Source organism: Phoca vitulina, unplaced genomic scaffold, assembly GCF_004348235.1.
Source record: "Phoca vitulina isolate PV1807 unplaced genomic scaffold, GSC_HSeal_1.0 scaffold19, whole genome shotgun sequence".
Lineage (NCBI taxonomy): Eukaryota > Metazoa > Chordata > Mammalia > Carnivora > Phocidae > Phoca > Phoca vitulina.
In genome coordinates, this window is record NW_022589722.1 from 2793225 (window position 1) to 2804073 (window position 10849).

Genomic DNA, 10849 nt, shown 5'->3' on the forward strand with positions numbered 1-10849 from the left:
TTCTTTAAAATCTTTTGTTATTTCTAGCTTCCATGGTATTATTTCTAGCTTTCACCATCTCTTACATAATGGCAAGAACCTTTTATTTCATTTCCCTGTTTCAAGTGATTTACTACATCAAAACCTCTTATATAGCTGCCAATTCTATCTAAAGTATGCATAGTTATATCATTCTCCTGCTTGTGACAATTTACTCATTATCACCTGAAGAATAATGTGCAAATCTTTGAAATGATCTGCAAGTGTTGGTTTGAAACCTTGGGAACATCCGGAATGAAGTCTGAAACTGGCCCCCATAGGCAAAGGAGATGGAGAGACAGAAGAAGCAGGCCATTCCAGATGGGTAGGTGGCAAGTTTAATAAGCAAGCAAACTTATATGGGAGGCTTGTCTTGGGTGGCCGCAAAATGAGTAGATCTCCACACCTTCCCTAAGCTTAAAAGTAATATATAGGCTTTAACTGGGTTGAGCAGTCTCTGAAGGCTGTGTCCTTGAAAACAGCTCCCACTGTGGAAATGGTGTGCATAATGTACATTCCAAAATCAGAAGGGCTGCTCAGGTCCACTCATGGGTCACATCCTCTTGATGACCTCCTCTAACAAGATCTGACTGCAGTGCTTTCTCAGTTGACAACTACCCTAACCAGACTGAAACCTTAAATATAAAAAAGACTAACCACATTATTGGATTTTACTTCTAAAACCTCTACACATGCTGCCCCTTTTACCTAGAGTTTTTTTTACTAGAACTTATCTACATCTCCTTCATATGGATTTCCTAAATATGGAATATTTTTGTTAAATATTATTTTCTCTTTGAAGCCATCTAATTCCTTCACATAGTCAATTTTGTTTTTTGAGGTAAGTTTTGTCTCTTATGTGATGATTTGGTGACCATCTCAATAAAGTCAATTTTCATGTAAAATATATATTCCCTTTTGGAAATTCCTCTCCCCTTCCCTTCCCACCGCTCCCCTCTCCTCTCCTGGATGCTCTCCTTTTCTTTCTCCCTCTCTCTCTCCCTTCCTTCCTTAACAATTTATGCTTGCTTTTCACTTTCCATACATTTATGTAGATTTATATATTTTAAGTTTGTGACGAATACTGTACATCTCAATTCTCTTGTCGTCATTTTTTTCCTGATATTTTCATTTGTATTTTCCACTTCTCTCTTTTACTGTTTTTCTTCCTATTTTTTATTCTCCTCTTCATTCATTCTTCTATATTTTTCTATTCCTTTTGCTTCTTTCTGACCTATTGCTGGCTTCATTTCTCCCTTCTTCTCCTCCTTTCTAAACCCTCACTATCTTTTTTTAAGTTTTTATTTAAATTTCAGTTAGTTAGCATACAGTGTGATATCAGTTTCAGCTGTACAATACAGTGGTTCAACACTTCCATACATTACCCAGTGCTCATCACAGTAAGTGCACTCCTTAATCCCCATCATCTATTTCACCCATCCCCCCACCCACCTCCTTCTGGTAACCATCAGTTTGTTCTCTATGTTCTCTAGAGTTAAGAGCCTCTTACTATCTTAAAAAAAAAAAAAAAAAAAGACCTTGAAACCATCTTACTAACTTTTGGAGAAATATACTAAAAAACTCTCCAACAACTCATTTTCTTATTCCCTTTAATTAACGATGCAAAAACTAAGTTGTGGGAAAGGGTTGCATTTGATTTTCATTACATAGGTGTGATATAGGTCTACACAGAAATTGGCTTTTTAATTATGTTGTTGTTAAACTCATGGTTCTCTGCAAGCTTTATTGTAAAATACTATTTTTCCCAAGTTACAACTTAATTTTAATGTTAAAAATCTGAATGTATAGCAAAATTATTTTTATCATTCAAAATTTATTTTTAATAGCAATAATCAGAATGGAGATTTACTTCCTTTGTCACTGTATATGATTTATAAAATAATTTATTTTCTCTTAGTTTGATGTTAGCTATAGCAGTCCAAATATGTGGTTTATTTTATTAAAAATCAGCTCAACATTTACACATTTTTAAATTTTAATAACTTATTTATCCTTAAGAATTATTAGGGTGACCAACGTTACAACATGGGCGATAGTTGCAACATGATGAAGTTAAGAATAAAATAAACATTGACATAGCATCTTGCTTATAAATAAAAGAGACATAAGTCTAGTAGATAGGAAATATTTATGAGAAGTTTAATAAACAGCAATTTACATAGAATATGTTTCTAAACTGACAGCATTGAGAAGAAATAGAGACTTACATTAAAAACATATGATAAATACTTAACTTAGGAATAAACGTAGCCAATGATGTGAAAGACTTGAACACTAAAAACTATAAAACATTACTAAAAAAAAAAAAAAATTAAAGAGGACACAAATCAATGGAAAGACATCCTGTGTACATGGATTGGAATACTTAATACTGTTAAGATGCCAATACCACTCAATGTGATCTGAAGATTCTGTGCAATCCCTATCAAAATCCCAAAGGCATTTGTGGCAGATATAGAAAAATCCATTCTAAAATTCATATTGAAACTCAAAGGACCTTGAGTAGCCAAAACAATCTTAAAACAGAAATCAAAATCGGAGATCTCATCTTCCTGATTTCAAAACTGACCCCAAAGCCACAGTATGGTACTGGCATAAAAGACAGACATATGGAACAGAAGAGCACAGATAGTAAAAAAATTACATATATTTATATAAATTACATATATGGTCAAATGATTTTTTTCAAGATTTATTTATTTTAGAGAGAGAGCAAGCATGAGCGAGAGGGGTAGAGGGAGAAAGAGAATCCCAAGCAGAACATGACCTAAGCCTGAAACCAAGAGTCGGGTGCTTAACAGACTGTGCCACCCAGGTGCCCCTTATTGAAATGATTTTAAACAATGGTAGATCATTCAAGGGAAAGGATAGTCTTTTTAACAGATGGTGCTGGGAGAATTACATGTCCACAGGCAAAAGAATGAAGTTGAACACTTACAGTATATATAGGAATTCACTCAAAATGGATCAAACACTTAAATGTAAAACATACAACTGTAAAACTCTAAGAAGAACATAGAGGGAAGCTTCATGATATTGCACTAGGCAATGAGTTCTTGGATATGACATCTGGAACTACTGGACGACATCAAATTTAAAAATTCTGAGCAAACAACACAATCCACAGAATCAAAAGGCAATTCACAGAATGGTAGAAAATATTTGAAAATCATATATCAGATAAGGGATTAATAATTAAAACATTTAAAGAACTCCTAGAACTCAACACCAAAAAAACCCCCAAACAACACAATTTAAAAAAATAGGCAAAGGCCTTAAGTAAACATTTCTCTAAAGAAGATATACAAATAGTCCATAAGCATATGAAAAGATGTTCAATATCACTAATCATTAGAGAAATGCAAATCAAAACCAAATGAGATACCCCTCATTAGGATGGGCTATCATCAGAAAAACAAAAAATAACAAGTGTTGGGGGGTGCCTGGGTGGCTCAGTCGGTTAAGCATCTGCCTTTGGCTTGGGTCACGATCCCAGGGTCCTGAGATTGAGTCTCGCATCGGGCTCCTTGCTCAGTGGGGAGCCTGCTTCTCCCTCTCCCCACCTCTCTCTCTCTGACAAATAAATAAATAAAATCTTAAAAAAAAAAAAAAAGTGTTGGTGAGGATGTGGAGAAATTCAAACTCCAGTGCACTATTAGTAGGAACATAAAATGCTGAAGCTGCTATGAAAAACAATATGGCAGATCCTCAAAAAATTAAAAGTAGAATTACTATCTGATCTAGTAATTTCACTTTTGAGTATATACCCAAATGAACTGAAAGGGACTCAGACAGATATGCATGGACCCATATTCATAGCAGCATTATTCACAATAGCTCAAAGGTGGAAGCAAACCAAGTTCCCATCTAAGGATGACTGTATAAACAAAATACAGAATATATATGCAATGGGACATTATTCAGTCTTACAGGGAAGGAAATTCTGACACATACTACAATATGGATGAATCTTGAAGACATTATGCTGAGTAAAATAAGCTGGGCACAAAAAGACAAATTCTGTATGATTGTACTTATACTTAAATTAGTCAAATTCATAGAGACAGAAAATAGAGTGGTGATCATCAGGGACTGGGGAGAGAAAGAATGAGGAGCTATTTTCTACTGGTTTCAGTTTGGGAAGATGAAAAAATTGCACATGTGAACAGTGGTGATGATTACACAGTATGGCTGAAATGTTAACACTTAAAAATGGTTAAAATGATAAATTTTATGTTATATATTTTACCACAGTAAAAAAAAAAAATCCAAAAGTAAATATTAAATCATTACTGACCTCTGATGAAAAAAATCAGAGGTGAAAAATTCTAAACATTTTTCCAAGTGTAAGGTAAGTTGTTTTAAAATCAAAGCATCTAACATATATGCTGTTTTCTGTATTGCATAGTAAATGATCTGAAAAACTGTGCATCTTGTTTTTGAGTTACAGGATATCTGTTCTTTTTATTTATTACCACTTCATCATAAAATAATGGAATAAAAACATTGTTTCTTTGGTTAAGAATGCAAATGTCTAAATACAAACGTAAGTTTTATTGCTTAACAAAAAGGTTATATATTCACTGTAGAAAAAAGTGAATACAAGGGTTAAAAAGAATAAAATGCACAAATTCCATCATTGTTAACACCTTAAGGAAATATCCTTTCCTCCAATCTCTCTCTTTTTAATATGTACATATACACACATATATAAAATACACATATACATATCAGGATTTTATATATATATAAAAACCTCCCTCTCTAAATATATATATATAATTCCCCATATGCACATGAAGAGTATATGTACATATGTACAGTATATATACTATACATCTGTACACACATATACTTACAGAAAGAGAAAAAGAAGATATTTAGTTTTGCAATATGAGAAAGTTCTGGAGACCAGTTGATCTCTCAAATAAATAAAATTAAAAAAATAAAAAATAGAGAGTCCACGATAAGCCTTAGAATTCATATTAATATTATAAATCAAAATCTATATCAAAGAAATTTCATTCAGTTATTTCCTCAAAATAAATTTTTAATCATTTATTGGTAAATTCAAAGTAATTTTACCAAATAAGAAGTTAGTTTTTTGTTTGCTTTACTCAAGGTAAAATATTCTTTTTTTTTAAGATTTTATTTACTATTTGACACAGAGAGAGCGCAAGTAGGCAGAGCAGCAGGCAGAGAGAAAGGGAGAAGCGGGCTCCCCACTGAGCAGGGAGCCGGAGGCGGGACTCGATTCTAGGACCCTGGGATCATGACCTGAGCCAAAGGCAGACGCTTAACTGACTGAGGCATCCCAAGATAAAAGATCTTGATAATTACATTTAAAATGTGCAGCATTTCATGTTATACGTTGCAACTTTGACTAAAGAGCGAAAACACAAGTATCTGGTATATTCAAAAATCTGAAATATTAACACTCAAAACACTCCATCAATAAATCCAATGATAGACACCTCACTCGCAAGCAGCTTCAGGTAAAATACATGGGAGCTCTCTAAAATGTCTTTAAACATGCGAACCCTAATTTTGAAAACAATTCAATAGGATTAGCAAACTATATTTTGCTTTTCCAAAATTAAATGAGTTTCTTATTTATTCTCTATATTCAAATGCTAAAGAGCCTCAGCCCAGTTATCTATTTATGAATTATTACTGATTTCCATGAAGATAAAGTACTTGTAAATGACTTGAGAAAAATTTAATACTAATCCATAGCACTGACATCTATGATTCAAGACAGTTTGATTGTATTATAAACAATAAACTGTTTTGCCAGACAGTATTATTTTAAAAATTCTTAAACTATTTAAAGGATTTTCTAACTAATGTTAATAGTTTATGAATTAGATAAACATGATTTAAGAGATCACTTGAACATCATTGCCAGAATAATACTCCTTTTACAGATACACAAACTATTAAAACACTGCATAAAAAATAAACAATATACTTCCTCAATTGAAATAAATATATATATTTATTTCATATATATTTCATATATATATAATAGTGGCAACAAATTTCCAGTCCAAGTGATCTGAATTGCTTCTGGCTTTCAGAATTGCTATCTGCTCTGTATGTCATCTATGAAAGTTTTGATACATTTCTGGATAGAAATAAAATAGTTTAAAGAGTTTATATATCAATAAGGCTTACGTTAGATGTATGGTTTTAAGTCAGGTATGAGGGGCATTAAAGTAAACAATATTTTTAACCCTAAAGTGACAATTACAGCAACTAATTTGTTTTCAAATTTGTTGTTAAAACACTAAACATTCTAGTGTAAACCTTAAAAATTTAATATTTTATAATACATGTTCTTCCATGGATCAAAAAATACTTGAGCCAATTTTCAAAGTTAAAAAATTACAGATGTAGGAGGGGAAGAATGAAGGGGGGGAAATCGGAGGGGGAGAAGAACCATGAGAGACGATGGACTCTGAAAAACAAACTGAGGGTTCTAGAGGGGAGGGGGGTGGGAGGATGGGTTAGCCTGGTGATGGGTATTGAGGAGGGCACATTCTGCATGGAGCACTGGGTGTTATGCACAAACAATGAACCATGGAACACTATATCTAAAACTAATGATGTAATGTATGGGGATTAACATAACAATAAAAAAATTAAAAAAAATTACAGATGTATAAGAAAAAGCTATGCACTTCATGTTGACAAAGAAATGCAATTTCAAATAAAAGAATGTCAAGGCCATGCTCAAGGCCAAAAACACCCTTGGAATAACTTCATGTTATTATGCAGGGAAGGAATTCTTAGGAATAGGCAGAAGTTTTAGTTCATTATAGAGAATGGGAAAAAATGTTAAAATTATACACCAAGAGCTAACTTTATTGGATCTTCTCTTAGATTGGTAAGAAAGCTGAGTGCAATTGTCATGAAAACAATATAATATAATCTCCCTTATCACCAAATTACTGAGTGCAGAGTTTCTGGACAACCATTTCATAGTATTTTCTAATTTTTTTTTGAATGTCTTTTGGCTCCAGTAAAATATAAGGCATGTAAATATTTCTTTTGGGAGATGTTTTAAAATCATATACATTTAAATTTGTGGGAAAAAAAAAAAAAACCTTTATAAGTCATGTACTTCAACCCTTTTTTCTTTATTCCCTTGTTTGGTGTGTTCCCCAAAGTCAATGACAGAAAATCTACAACCAACATTTTTAGTGTGTATTGATTTCATCAAACCATACTATGCCTTCATCTATGGAAAAAGCCTAGAAATATCAATTACATAGTATTATCCAGCCACACAAAAATTTTAATAATTATGTTAAATCACTGTGCAAGGCACTCCAAGTGATAAAATAATGAAAAAAATACTAACCATTCCTATAAGGTCTTAGAAACAATTCAACAGGAAAGCTTAAAATCAGTCAAACAGGCAAAAAACTGAACACAAGGCAAAACATGCTATAACGCTAAAGTGTTATAAACAAAGTGCAATTAAGAATTCAAAACAGGGATTGGTAGTCACTAAATATATTGTGGAGCAGCAAACTTGATAAGAAAATAAAATTACTTCATAATGATAGCAGGTTATATTCTACTGTAAAAGAGCAAGATTAAACCTATTCTTCACCAGTGGAGTGAAGAAAGCATTGTATATTAGGAAAAGTCTTATTCAATCTCTGAAAAATAGCCATGCAAAACATGCAATAAGCTTAGAAACTATTAAAATGGGTCTAGTTCTCTAGCATATTTCCCAAATTCAACAGGCTATGAACAACATAAAAAGACCTTTAGAAAATCATCCAGAAGTTCCCAAATGTGAAAAGCTAATTTCTAAGAGGCTGTACAAGTAGATACGCCAGTAACCCTAGAGAACATTTTGCAGTTTGCACCTTGTCTACTATGAAGCACATAGTTGGTTTAATGAAATATACCAAATCTGGAATCACCAACTCAATTTTAAAAGGTATGATAAAAAGAAAAAGAATGATTATCAAACAAGAAGTTGATGTTCTCTAATTAGGCTATAGGAACCACCAGTCCTTTAGTAATATGCATTTTAACTCTGAATACACTACCAAAGTCATCATTCTAAATGATTTACTACGCTTATAGGAAGTTTTAATTATTATCCCAACCATTTCAAATTCAATTTTACTGGTAAAATACACCAAACCTATCATTAGTTGAAAATTTCTCAAACATTCTAATTAATAATGTCCTCTCAAAGAATAAATACTTGATCCAAAAATAATTAAATAGACAACCAATTATAGCCATAATAAGAAAATTGGAAAGGTAACCCACATTCAAAGCCACCTTCCAGAAATCTATAGCATCTGCATATTGCTTAATTTGTCAATAATGAGAGCAAAAAAACCCATAGTATTAAAACTACAAAATTGTTTTCATAATTTTATTAAAGAGATGGGAGACTGCTTTTTTTTCCCCCAAATGAACTTTGTATTTTAGAATATTTTTTTAGAATATAGAAAACTAACAATTTTACAGAGTTCCCATATACCACCTCAACTAATTTCTCTATTTTTAAAATCTTACTGGGGCACCTGGGTGCCTCAGTCGGTTAAACATCCAACTCTTTTTTTTTTTTTTTTTTTTTTTTAAACATCCAACTCTTGATTTCAGCTCAGGGTTGTGTTTAAAAAGCAATATCTGGGTGCTAAAGGTGTTCATTGTTACTGAGAAATTTTTGCTTCTTAGCCCTCTCAACTAACAGAGCAAGGAAATATACATGTGTATACTAACCCAGGTGTATACACATAGCCATAAATATTTCTATATGTAACAATCTGTGTCCACACTAAGCTACAGATGAGTTTATATGGATTCCTTCTACTACACTCCATTATCACATGGCTTATTCTACCCCCCTCCCATCTGGTCCAAGTAAGCAGATCTTTGCTTATCTGTCAACTCCAACTCCAATCATGATAATCCTGACACCTACCATCAGCCATCCATTGATTTGTTTCAATCCATTATACAGGCACAGTGGTATCAGAGTTGTTAATATGTATACCCAATGGAAACAAATTTATCATCTAAAGTACAGTGCTCAGGTACAGACTCTGATCATCTCCAAAGTTAATTAGGTCAGCAGCTTTTTCCTCCTCCCCTCTTTCAGTAGATTGTTTCATGCATTTGCAATAGAGTTAGATTGTTCATCCCTCTCACATTCTAGCCTGGGATGTCTGACCTCCAAAAAAAATATGTTTGCATATATTAGGGTTTATTATGTACTGTAAATTTCTATGTGTTTTAGCAAATGTATAGTGACATGTATTTACCATTAAGGAAATATAAATAGCTTCATGGTCCTTTAAAAAAAAAAAAAAAATCCCACTTCCCCTCTCCTTCCCCCTGAAATCCAAGAAACCATGGATATTTCCACAGTTTATAATTTTGCCTTTGTCAGAATCATACAGGTATCCTTTTCATACTGACATCTTTCATTTAGCAATATGTATTTATGATTCACCAATGTCTTTTCATATTTTGACAGCTCATTCCTTTCTACCACTGAATATCAGTCCACTGTATTGATGCACCATAGTTTGCTTTTACATTCAATAGCTTTGAAGGACATACTGCTTGCTTCCATTTTGTACTAATTATAAAATAATTATAAAATTATAAAATAAAGCTTATATAAAACTTATATAAAATTATAAAATAAAATTTCTATAAAGATACACATGCTAGTTTTCATGGGTACATAATTTTTCAGATCAGTTGGGTAAATACCTAGAAGTACAATTGCTGGATCATATAATAAGATTATGTTTAGCTTTGTCAGAAACTGTAGAATGGTCTTCCAAAGTGTCTGCATCATTTGCATTCCCACCGGCAATGAATGAAAGTTCTGTTGCTTATATCTTCACCAGTAATTTGCATTGTAAATTTTTTGGATTTTAGTCATTATAATGTGTGTAGTAGTACCTCATTGCTCTTTTAATTTGTAATTTCTTAATAATAAATGACATTAGGCATCTTCCCATGTGTTTGACCGCCATCTGTATATCTTCTTAGTTGAAGGGTCTGTTCAAATCTTATGCCCATCTTTAAATTGAGCTGTTTGTTGATTTTAAAGAGTTGTTTTGTTTTGTTTTTACAATTTTTAGATACAAATTCTTTATCAGACATTTGTTTTGCAATTATTTTTCCAGTGCACAGCTTATGTTTTTGTTAACAGTCTCACTTAATATTAATAAAGAACTTGTCAAATTTTATTCCATGGATTATGCTTTGGTGCTACAGCCAAAAACTCTATTAAAGAACCCAAGTTCATGTAGATTTTCTTCTATATATCCTTTGTCTCTTCAGACTATGTTTTTTTCTTGACTTTTAGAGTATGTGTTGTAATATTTTGCTAAAAAACAGATATATATGGTAATAGGAACTATGGCAATTAGGCTTTTTTTTTTAATTTAAATTCAAGTTAGTTAACATATAGTGTATTATTAGTTTCAGGGTAGAGTTTAGTGATTCATAGGGGATATAACACCCAGTGCTCATTACATCAAGTGTCCCCCTTAATGCCCTTCACCCAATTATCCCATCCCCGGCACCCACTTCCCCTCCAGCAATCCTCAGTTTGTTCCCTAGAGTTAAGAGTCTCTTATGGTTTGCCTCTGTTTTTATCTTATTTTATTTTTCTTTCCCTTCCCCTATGTTCAACTGTTTTGTTTCTTAAATTCCACATATGAGTGAAATCATATAGTATTTGTTATTCTCTGACTTATTTCGCTTAGCATAATACCCTCTAGTTCTATTCACATCATTGCAAATTGCAAGATTT